General features: G+C 29.9%; 1 protein-coding gene across 13 annotated transcripts in view; it reads left to right on the top strand.

Annotated features, from left to right (window-relative positions):
- The window catches only part of LOC122631168 (venom dipeptidyl peptidase 4), a 274219-nt gene that overhangs the window by 142805 nt on the left and 118458 nt on the right, over positions 1-12956 (top strand). The gene's annotated exons all lie outside the window — the stretch shown is intronic.

The raw sequence follows: 12956 nt of genomic DNA, 5'->3' as shown, positions 1-12956 counted from the left end.
ATAGAACTATTCATGAACGATGAACGTACTCTCAAATTTCGGTAAAACTTATGTTAAAATAAGAAGAGGGCTAAATATAGTGGAACGAAGAAGAGGTAAATGCCGAGGAACGAAAGAGGACCTACGTCGTTTCGCTTTACTCGTTGCTCGTCCCAGTTGCTTTGCTTTTGGCCAGAGGATAAAAACTTGCCTAGCATTTTTCCATTCGCGTCGGTGACTTTTTCCGAGGGAACGACGTACACAAAACGTGAAGGGTCGCCCGGTCGTTGGTGAGCGCTCGCGTGCGCTCAAGCCGTCACTGCGTTGGGAGAGAAAGTAATTAAGCGTGGCGCATCTAACGCGGAATAGAGAAAGTTCTCTCCGTCATTACGCAATATAATTAACGAACGAGAGGGGGTACGGAATGTGGTCGCACCGGAAAAGCATTTTCACGGATGACGACTTCTCCCACCTTCTTTTACGTTTCTCTCTCTCTCTCTCTCTCTCTCTCTCTCTCTCTCTCTCTCTTTTTCTCTCTATCTGTCTTCTTTTTTCTCTAGATATCTCTTTTCTTCCTTCTTTCTTTCCTTCTCTCTCTCTCTCTCTCTTTTCTTTAGGTATCTCTTTTCTTCTCTCTCTCTCTCTCTCTTTCTCTCTTTTTCTTTTTTTCTCTGTCTCTTTCACTCACACTTTATCACTATTTCTCATCGCGTTGGTGGTTCCCGAGTTAACCTTAACCGAGGTTAAGTAATCTCCCTGCCACGGTTTGCATGTAGCCACTTTCTTCCTTCCTTGCATCCTTCCTTGCATCCATTCGCATCTTTACGATATGCAAGATCTTTATGATGACAAGCAAGTTCGAGAGGGTGGAGAGGGTGGAAGGGGATGGTGGGCGCTGTTTCGCAAGATTTTACGTCTGCGAAAGGTTAATGAGCTCATCGTAGAGACATCGTTTTATAATGATTTTCTTTTGCTTTCTTTTTTTTCTTTCCTTCTTTTTTTTTGTTTTTTGTTTTAATAATTCTCTCTTGTTATTTTACGTGCAGGGTTGGCTTGAATCGAAAAATGCTTTTTTCACAGAGGACGCTACGTGATAATGAATATATAATTAATATTAATAGTAGTAGTTTTAATATATATATATTTATATAATGTATGTTAATATATAGATCAGTATTAATATCTATATAATATATATAAATATATATATGTATAATTAACATATAATTTTATAACGATAAATGGAGCAATTCTGTAGAATCATTTTTTATGTTAAATTATGATCGCTTTATGTCAGTTATAAAATAATCTCAATTATCGAATGATAAAATAAAAATGTTGATTTTAGCGTGACATCGTTCTGCTATATCACACATCGGTACACTTAAAAACTAGGCCATTGAATGACCAAAACGTTCAATCGAATGAGAATTAAATCAAATTGGATTTGACGTTAAATAACTATAGCATACGTGGGCATCGCTATCGAAATTGATATGAATCGAACGATTTTCTCGTCGTTATTCCATTTAATTTTCTATGCGTGGGTAATAGAGCTTTTTGGCTTTCATCGATCGTACCCTTTTCGATTAGTAAAATTTTCTCGATTTCTTTTTCTTTTCTTTTTTCCCCTCCTTCATCTCTTTTCGTAGTCTTACGAATTCCTGTTTTCTTTTTTCTTCTCTCTCCTTTTTTCTCACTTTCCTCTGAAAAATCCCTCTTAGAGAAGTAACACACACAGACTAGTGTTTCATTCTTTTCTAGAACGAGTTCGTCATACGAAGTGCTAGTTTAACTTTCGTCACGTACACTTTGATTACGGAAAATGATATCGAATCATTTCCGATTCTTTTCTTTTTTTCTCTCTCTTTCTTTTCTTGATCTTTTTCCTTTTCTTTTTTTCTTTTTCTGTTTCCTTTCATTCCTGCTCACGTTCAAACGATATTTTCTCTCACTTTTCGTCCTCCTATCGTTTTCGTTTTCGTTCAATGACAATGAGTAGAAATCATGCCGAAGAAGAAGAAGAAGAAGAAGAAGAAGAAGAAGAAGATCGAGCAAGAAGAACAGTTTTGAGATGACAGGATGAAGATGACGCATGATGGAGGATATATAATACGACGGTCTGTCCGTTAAAGTGAGATCCTTGATAGAATGGACCAAGTGTTGAAGGGAACAGATGAGGTTTGAATATGTCGTATATGTGACATCGCACTATTCTCGAACAGATTTGTTGAAATTGTTAAATAAAGTTAAATATTGTATTTTCTTTTGTTATGATTATGAATATTATAATAATAATACAATTCATAATTTAATAATATTTGAAACTCGTGTGGAATAACTTATTTTATATATATATATATAAAACTTATTTTATATTTAATTTATTTTATATATAACGTTTATATATATATATTTTATATATATATAGCTTATTTTATATATAACTTGTTTTATATATATATATATATATAAAACTTAGAGAACGTTTTTTCAAGAGATTGCTTTAAGATTCGAATATCATACGTTCGTCTATTTTTAAAGATTTTGAACATAACTAGATCATTTCGTGTTTCTCAATGATAATTTTCTTTCTCGTTGAAAACTTTTAATAATTTCAATAATCGTGCGAATATAAAATATTTAATACGATAGAATTTTTGCTAGGATAAAGAATAAATTAAGCATGTCATTTAAAAAATTAATTATTTTTAACCTTTGAGCACGGTAATAACGTTTTACGTTAACGCTAATTCGGATTCCATTCGATGGAGAGATCGATATACAATCTAGCTTTTAACATGGATACGTACAACGTATTATACGTATAACACATTTATGACTAAAGAGTAATTATCCCGAATGGCGAAACACAAATTCCGTTATAATTCTTCTTAACTGCATTTTACGCGAAGCAATTAAATACAGATGTGGGCCATTTAAGGTACAAAGAAACGAAATGTTATCGTTTACAAGAGGTTAAATTAATCGCCTTTACACCAGGATGGTTTGCGAGTACGAGACCAGAATATAAGCCATAATAGAGGAATACTTCTCTCCTTTGGACGATCGTAATTTATTCTTAGAAAACAAACATAAAAAAAAAAAAGCAAAAACAAAAAGAAAAAGCAAAGAAAAGAAAAAACAACAGCAACAAAATGAAACGATCTTTCGCATAAGTAAATTGATCTATACACGTATATTGTGGTTGAGAAAAGTTTCGTACAAGCTTAACCAATAAATGTGATTTATGGTTGTTGTAACAACATGGAAAATACCTAGGTATATATCTATATATTTATAAAGTTCGAAGATAAGTAATTTGATAATAAACTAGTAATTGAACATATATAATATCATGTTGCGAAAGTGTTTTCAAGAACGGTGTAATTATCACAAGGTATATTTTAGCTAGGATAGCTTTCAAGATGGATCCCACGATTGGAAAGACGTTGACGTTAAATGCAAGGCGTGTCTCGAGTGTTTATACGATAAAAGGAAAGAGGAATAGTGCTCCTCCTACGTGACATAAGGATCCCTTTTCGCTTAGGCATTGCGTAGGCCTTGACTTACCTTTGGTACTTACAACACAACGTACCGATGCGACTACTTCAATTAACGCAACTTCTCGAGAGACGAGCTTGACGTGCTTGGATTTTTAACCTTTTTCCACTCTCCTTTTTTTCTTTCACCCCTCTCCTCCCACCCCTTCTTTTTCCTTTCTCTTTACACTTAACGTACGTCGGATACTTTTTCATTTACTTCGTTCGAAAAAACGGACTAAATAAATACTTCGTTCTTAGACCGAGTTCGTTTACAATATTAATGTATCTGTATATTCTTCTTATACTTTTTATTTATTTCTATTTTTTGTTTTTTATTTTTTTTTTTTTTTATCAATGAAGTGAGAGTATAAGATTTGATATAATATGAGGCTTTTATTACGCTGGTTTATTATATATATATTATATATATATATATATATATATATATATATATATATATTCTTAAATTTTTAAATTGTGGATAATTCTAAATCATCAATTGATTGATATAACGATTTTAATAATAATTGTCAATCTGATTTTTAATTTAATTTTATCGAATTATTCGATAGATATATTTGTTTTGGAAGATTCAATTGATATTGATGATATTTTGGTGATATATTGATGATAATTGAATGACATTTTGATGGTTCTTGATTCGCTTGTTATAAGAAATATTGATTTAATGTATCTTTCATAGTTTTCTAAGTATTAAAGTTTATTCAAATCTTCGTTGAATTTGATTTGTCTTTATTTGTGAATGATTAGCATTTCTAATGTTGTCGTTAGGTTGTACTGTTCTTTCCAATTGGTTCATCGATCTTATACTTTCTTCTTTTCTTTTTATATATATACGTATGTAGATAATAAAGTTCAAATAATGCGTGAATTAATTATATATATATATATATATATATATATATATATATATATTTTTTTCTCTCATCGATTACTAGTCGTACAATAAAATTCTTCATAAACTAATCGTATTATTTTAAAGAACGCCCAAAAGTTCGTGCAGCATGATTTATGTTTAGAAAAAAATAAATAAATATAAATAAAAGGAAAAAAGAAAATAGAAAAAAAAATTCTCGTAAAGCGTATACCTACTCCACCTTTCTATGTCCCGCGAAAAGTTATTACTTTTAATTTATTGTCGTGCGAAGTCCGTAGAACAATGGAAGAGAGACTCCTTCCATTATAGAGGATAAAAAAGTGCTAGGTTATTTTATTCCAAGACTAGAATCACGTTTCGGAGAAGGTATATATGTGAATGAGTCGAAATGTAGTTTAAAAAAATTAACGAAGACCTATCAAATATATATTAAGTATAATAAGTATATAACATATATATGCATGTAACTATGTTATATATATATGTATAATATATATATATATATAACACATACAAATATATATATATATATAATATATATACACAGAGTATTTCGTTTATTTCGAAAAATTGGAATATCTTGTGAGAGACTGAACCTGGAAAAAATATTTTTTTACAGATTTGTTTGTTATCAAGGTACACATCATATGGTATCAATATTTTTTTTCTTTTTCTTTTTTTTTACAGGTCAAACGTCGGAATAAATTTCAAAGTCAAATTCGTTCTTTTTTTTTTCTAAATGGAACTACATATTTTTTTTCTTTTCATAGTTGAATGGCATTTGTCGAAAGGAATTCAATGCAATAGAGGTCATTTACTATAATAAAATATATTAAAAATTTGTGAAATTCGAAGAAATATCGCTAGTTGCATGCTATAAACAAAGGCCAAACTTTATACAAAATAAATTTCATTTATTTAAGTTGTTCGAGAAGCATAAAGGGAGATAAGTTCGACCTTTGTTTACAATATACACACATACATTTGTACGTATTTACGTGTATGTGTGTGTGGTTAATTTAGTTGGAAGGTAAGAAAAGAAAATTTTGTTGTTAAGATTAAACTTGAAGAGTTCCATTTAGATACACTTTATTCAGAGATCGATCAATCACGACAATGTCCTCGAAATCCGTACGATATTTTATCGGCACGATTTCACGTCGAGCCACGGTAACGAGCGATAAAACGAATCGACGGGATCGCATAAAACTGTTTGCATACATCGCATATTTTCCATGCGCGCTCACCCATGTAATCGCATGACTCTTGCAACAATACACGCGTTTCGCATGAAAACCTTTCTGGAATTTTATTTGTGGAAAAAAGAAGCGAGAATTTTGTCCAAAAATTTCAATACTCGTTCTTTTCTTTCGTCTTAGCGATAATTTTAAGCTCGACTATTCATAATCGTGATATTTTTTTACATTCACTAAAAATTCTTATCTCTTTTATTGGTCCTTCTCTTTCTCTCTTTATATGTCGTTATTTAAAAATATTTATACGACTGATATTTGTTTTTCTATTTTAATTATAACAATGAAATTCTGTTTATTCATAAAATAAAGAAATCATTTTGTTAAACCATTTTATAAAAATATTATACAAATATATATGTATTTATTTGTTTGTTTATTTGTTTATAAATATTTTAAAATTTACTTCGGAAAATATTAAACAAATTAAAATCAGTAAACAGAATTATCAGTAATAATGACGTGTAGTGGTATCTACATAAAATAATATTCGAAAATATCTCATCGTTTTAATAAAACAGCGAGACAAAACTGATCGTTTGAAACGCAAATTCTCGCGTGTATTTTTTCTTTTTGTTCTCGATAGTATTTAAAACAAAACAAAAACATGAAAAAGAAAAAAGTAATTTTCTTTTTTTTCTAAAAAAGAAATCTGTAATCTTACGTATGATTTACTCGAAGAAGCATTTGATATAATCAACAAAGAGCAATTCCATTGGTGTTCGATTTTCGATCGTTTACCGATTCGATTTCGTCGTCAACAACGATAACGAGCTATAAAAGGAAAAAGACACTCTTATGGTACGCGAGCTACGATGTTTTTCACGAAAATTACTATACCTTACTATACATTTTCTTTTCACATTTGAAGGGAAAAACGAGTTTCTGGTGTTCTTGGGCGTGATCGTTGTTACCGATGTTCATGTGGTTTGCGAACGTATTGGTGATTTTGATAGTGGTTTAATAGTGCTGAAATAGCCGTTCGAAAGAGAGACCAAAAACGAAAAGTTATTTTCCTATAAAGTTTTTCAGTTTAGATGTACCTTTTTCAAAGGTTTACGCGTACATATGTTTTTATCGTAATCGTCGTTTTACGAATGAACAAGTCTTTCAGATTCCGCTATACACACACACACACACACACATATATATATATATATATTATTAATATAAAATAATATTTCTAAAAAATATTATAAAATAATATATGTAGAAATATATATAAAATATATAAAAATATATATATATATTGAATTTTGAATTTTGAATTTTGATAAGAATTTTTAATATCGATAACTTTCGATACTTTATAAATTTTCCTTTAGGATTCCCACGGCGAGTATATCACCAATTTAAATCATACTACGAAGATGAAAATACACTTTACTTTTCATTACTTTTATAAAAAATTGTACTATCTATTGAACGATAAAATATTACGAACGTTAACGATTTTCGTTTGATACGTTTCAGGAGAATTATTTGAAAAAGATAGATTCGATCGAAATCTCCTTTATATTCTTCTTCGTGCTTCCGAAATGCTCAAGGATAATCTGTTTCTTTTTTCCTTTCTTTTTTTTTTTTTTATTTCTTTTCTTCTTCGATTTTTCTCTTTTTGTTCCTATTGCGTATTCTATCTTTCAATGCGGGAGATCGAGAGAAAGAAGAAGACGAGGAGAAGTAAAGAATGGAGGAAGAATAACGGATCTTTTATCCGTCACTTTATCCATTCTTGCATATTTGATAAAATACCCGTTCGAAAATGCGTCTGCACGGTGAATCGATCTAACTCTCTCTCTCTCTCTTTCTCTCTCTCTCTCTCTTTCTGTGTGTGTCTCTCTTTTTCTCTCTATCTCTTTCTCTGATACTTTCATTCGACGATTTTTTCAACATTCACGATGCACTTATTTGTAATGATCGTGAAATGTTAGTGGATTTTTCGTATAGCTGTGAATAACGAAAGTAAGATTTAAGATTCTTCTTTCTACGATGGCAATAGTCATATAGTTTCTTGAACGTCGTAATAAAATACTCCTTTCGATATTTTATTTAACGATCGAGAAATGGTTTATTTAATTTCGTCATTTATAGTGTTCTACTGCTATGCGTGATTGTTACACTGTTACAAAGGAAATTTAAATATCGAAAATGGTAACCTGATCGTCATATCTAACTTTAATATTTATTAAAAATATTTCTATTAATTATTTTCAATCTATACATACGTACACACAGATATTTCTTTGTTACTTTCACAAAACTGTTTCACGTTGTTTAACTCACCTTTTTCGATTTGTTCATTGTCTCGTGTTACTGATTTTGTCCTCCATATCATTTCTATCTTTCTCTCTATCTATTTCTCTTTCAGAATTTTCCTTTTTTTTTTTTCTCATGTTCTTTTCATTTTTCGTAGCAGCTTCGTTAATTGGAACCTGTCGTGTGCCATTACGCGTCGATGAATCGAAATACCTTTAGTATAACACTGTTTTTCTCTCTTTCAACGTTTCGTTGCACATAAAAGACTTGTCGTTCTTTGTTAATTCGAATAACAAAGCCAAATCGAATATATACGTACGCCGTTCATACGACATTTTGAATTCTCTCATATATGTATATATGGATACCTTTTTTTTTTCCTTTTTCTTTTTGTTTGTTTTCTTTTCTTTTTTTTTTTTTTTAACGTAGGAACAAAGATTATAGTTACTTTTCGCTATTTACCCACCATCTTTTTTTCTTAGTTAAATTGAAAATAAAAATCTGTTATATTACAGTATATAGAGAAAATCGATTTGATATCGTTTAGTACTTGTCATTTACAGATACGCGAAATAGAAATAGATTCTTCTAAATTCGATTTCCGTTTTTCCAATTTGAATTCAATTCGATAAGAGATTACGTTTGATTAATTATCGGTAATTTAACAAGTGAAATACGTTGTGAGCTTGCTGCTCATGCCAACAGTTTGAAACGTTGATATCAATTAACGGGTATAGTTATTCACAATCTTTGACGTAAGATAAAACGAATATAATCAATTAGTTTATTGATTTTCCTTATATCTTCGGATCCTACGTACATTAATTCGAATCGTTGTTTATTGGCTTTTAAAACGAGTTAAAGTTTTAAAATTATATTGATACGATTTATATACAAATTCTTGCTTTTTTTTTTTGTTTTTCTTTTTCGTTGATGATATGTTAAAGAAGCAAAATATCATTTTTGAAAGCTTTTTACTACGTTCTAATTCATTCATCACGTTTGTATCTTATTTTGTTCAAGCTTCTAAGATTTTCATTTTTAAAGTCTCATTTTATGCATATATGCATACATACATGCATACGTAAACATGTTCTTATATATTTGCACAAATTTTTCGATATTCATGATTAAAACTAAAACATTGTCGTTCTTAATGTAAATATTTGCAAATTCCATTGGTTATTCTGTTTTCTTTTTTTTTTTTTTTTAATATGGTGTTCTCAAACAGATTAAGTAATAAATAAAAAGAGAATGAATTTTATAAAATAAGTCTATGTAAATCAAACGAATTATTTACGATATCTTGTTTATAGTTCTATCTCTCTCTCTCTCTCTCTCTCTTTGTCTTTTATTTTTACATAGAAAATTCACATATACAGTCAAAATCAAATTTTTCGAAAGGATCCTTATATCTGATTTTTCCTACATAAAATTTTTCTTCCAATTTTATGATTTATTGGTTTTACGAAATTGCATAAAGAAAGAAAGAAAGAAAGAAAGAAAGAAAGAAAGAAAGAAAGAAGATCGATCTTCGAAGTATAGTTATATAATAAAACATCGATAATAAAGAGATATATATTCCGTAATTACATAATAATATTTTTTGTTCGTGCTATAATATTTTTATCTTAAGAAATGTTTCTCTTTCGTGACATGATTTTTTTATTACGAGATTTAAGAAGTCTTTCTGTAATTTTTATCAAACGAGTACATTCGTTAAGATTCAATGTGTTCGACGGTAAAAATACTCTGAGCCGTTTTTATATTTGAGATTGAAGAGTTTCTCTCGCTTTCTCCGTCAGCTTCTCCAAGCTTCCTGCTATTTTTAGTATTTTATTCTTCTTCTATGTACGAATATCTCATATAACTGACAAAATGCAATATGATTGCAAAAACGAGGAAGAAAGAGAGAGAAAGAAAATAGAAAGAGCGTATATATTTTTATGTAAAAATTAAATTTAGATTTAACTGAGACCTGCTTCGTTTGATTCGCTATATAATTTAACACGAAATCGTGTCGTTCTTTCAAAATAAATTAAATTTTTTTATTTTTTATTTATTCATTTTTTTTTTCATTTCTTTTTCTCTCTCATATCTTGTTTTATTTTATTTCCTATTTTTTCTCTTTTATTGTTTCGTTCTATTTCATTTTCTTTTTCTCCGACAAGTGAACGAGTGGACACATTGGTACTGATTCATCATAAAAGTTATTGAATTAATCTAATAAAAATGAAGAATGACGTTAGAAATAAATTTTTATAACTAGAATATTTTGATATTCTTCCTTTCGTGCATTACTCGTAAAAAAATAATTTATAGAAATCGTAATTTCAATTATAAAATTAGTGTACGCTTGTATTATGCATTTTCTTTGTTTTTTTTGTTTACGAACACGGTCGCGTCCTGGTTTATTCTTCTATTTTCCACGCATCGAGCGTTCACGAAGTCATCTATTTTTATGTAAAGAAGGGATTAGTATTCGTGGGACATGCTTTGTTCAGTCGACAATTTTGTTCGACAATCGCCTCTTCGATGTACGTATGACTCGTGATAGCGTGCTAGGAATGCTGAACTTTTCTATATACATATATATACATATCTAAATATATATATATATATACACATACATGGTACCTATGTATATATATATATATATATATATACATACAACCGTATACATGTCATAAGAGATGACAGTCAATGTATGAATATATGTCTATGTGTATTGTGTATACGTGTGTGTGTATATATATATACATATATACATATATATTTATACATACATATATATATATATATAACACACACACACAATATTAGACGTATATATGCAGAATATAGATATTTATGTGACCCTGAGTATATATATATATAGATAGATAGATAAAGATACCTAATATGAGATAGACAATATCGAACAAAATCACAGCTGTGTCATTCTGAATTTTTTGATTTCACGACATCAGCTATTTCGTTCACCGTCCATAGCAATAAGAACATGCTTTTCAATTCCATCCCGTACCATTCCACATTATTTCACCAATACTCTAAAAATCGTATGCGGTATGAAACCACCTCGGAATTTTTTCCACGAGGAATGTCGGAAAATTAAGCGAATATTTGAATTGTTAAAATACAGAGAAAAAAGAGAAAGAAGATACATATACGTGTGTTGGAAGCTCGTACTAAAAGTTCAAAAAAATTTCTAGTTTAATACGGTGATTTGATTGATGAGCAAACTATATAATACATTCAATTGTAATCGTTCTTCTGACGTTTTCTTTTCTCTCGTTAATAATTATTATAATTACGCAATTAAAACAAATAATTTGATTATTAAACGTTTCCGAATATTTTATTCGAGATATATACGATCCACCTTCTTAACCTTTGCCTAAGAATATTATTATCAAAAGAAAAAAAAAAAAAAAAGAAAAATTAAGAGAACGAAATGATACAGCTACTATCTATATATCATAAAATTAGAATAAGAAAAAAAAACAAAGAGAAAACAGAGACAGAAAATTAAAAATTACATAATACATAATAATGATAATTACATAATACATCGATACTCAAAATGTAATACACGATTCAATAACTATATAATTCATCCTACACGTTACAATATTTCCAACCATTGAATGTAATCATTTCGAGCTTTAATTTTACTGATAAATTAAGCTTCCTAAAAAACTTCTTTTCTTTCTATTTACTTGTTTTCCTTTTATTATTTTATTTTCAATAATCTCTTAAAACATAGAAGACAAAAGAGAAGATAAAACATAGATAGGAGTCGTTAACGTTCCAACAAGTCGTATAACTCATCAAGTCGAATCTAGTCTTGGCCGAGGTATACGAGCCACACGAAGAAGACGAGGACAACATGAGTTCCCATTATTAGTCGTTGAACGAGGGAAACTTGAGCCACCTCTCGAAGAGTGCTGAGCTCGCGCGACATTGACGAGTATGGGTTTAGTTGTGCTCATTCCCTTTCTCCGTAACCCTTCTCTCGAGACCGCATAGCCACTCCAATTGCCGTATCTTCGACCGCAACCTGTCACTCTTAAGCTTTAGCGAATTAGCCACTCCATCGATGAACTTCCAATGTAGTTCGCTTTTGTGTATCGACTATCTCCTTCACTTTTCTCTTTCTCTCTTTATTCCTCTCTCTTTCCCTCTGTCTCTCTCTCTTTCTCTTTTTTAATCTCTATTTCTCTCTCCTTCTCTCTCTTTGTCATAGTCCTTCTCCATAGAGTATTAGTAGGTACGATAGGTATGTATAACCACTATCTACCTACTCTTTCGACAAAGTATTCTAACTCACTTAACGATCGGTTTTATTGGAATTTATTTTACATTTAAGCTCTTTCCGTCGGACACCTTATAACCGTAGAAATTCCCCAAGAAGAAAGTTCCTATCGGTTAGCAACGTTATCCCATCGATAAAATTGCCTTTTCACTTTGCTTTAAGAACGTTATTCCAAGTTGTTATTGTTGTTATTCATTTTTCTTGCTTCTTTAAAGTGGTATCAAGGGTACGTGGTAGAGAGTGAAAAAAGAAGAAAAGAGGAAAGAAAGAAAGATTATAACGACTTATTGACCGGATGATTTCATTCCATTCGACCATTTCAATGGGATTGAATTTTCCTTCTTGAGAATTATATCGTACGAAGATAATACCGTAAGATATGCAGTGCAAAAGTATACATTCGATTGATCTTAAAAAAAGAAAAAAGAAAAGAACTACAATAGCGGTAATCGTTCAATTGATCGATAAGATTCGATTATATAATTACAAAAAAAAAAAAATAAATAAATAAACAAATGTAACAGTTTATTTTCATTTTACGTTAATAATACTCGATATATATCACAGATAATAGAAACTTGAAACCACGTTTACATTTTATTACGTTTCCTCGAAAACGAATGGTATTATTAACAAATAAACGATGAAGAATGATAGGAGTTAATGGATTGTTAACTCGATTTAAGGGTTTCAAGTTGATGTAGATTGTT

The sequence above is a fragment of the Vespula pensylvanica genome, chromosome 8 (assembly GCF_014466175.1).
Source record: "Vespula pensylvanica isolate Volc-1 chromosome 8, ASM1446617v1, whole genome shotgun sequence".
NCBI lineage: Eukaryota > Metazoa > Arthropoda > Insecta > Hymenoptera > Vespidae > Vespula > Vespula pensylvanica.
Note: the sequence above shows the minus strand (reverse complement) of the source record. Positions and strands in the feature narration are given on the sequence as shown.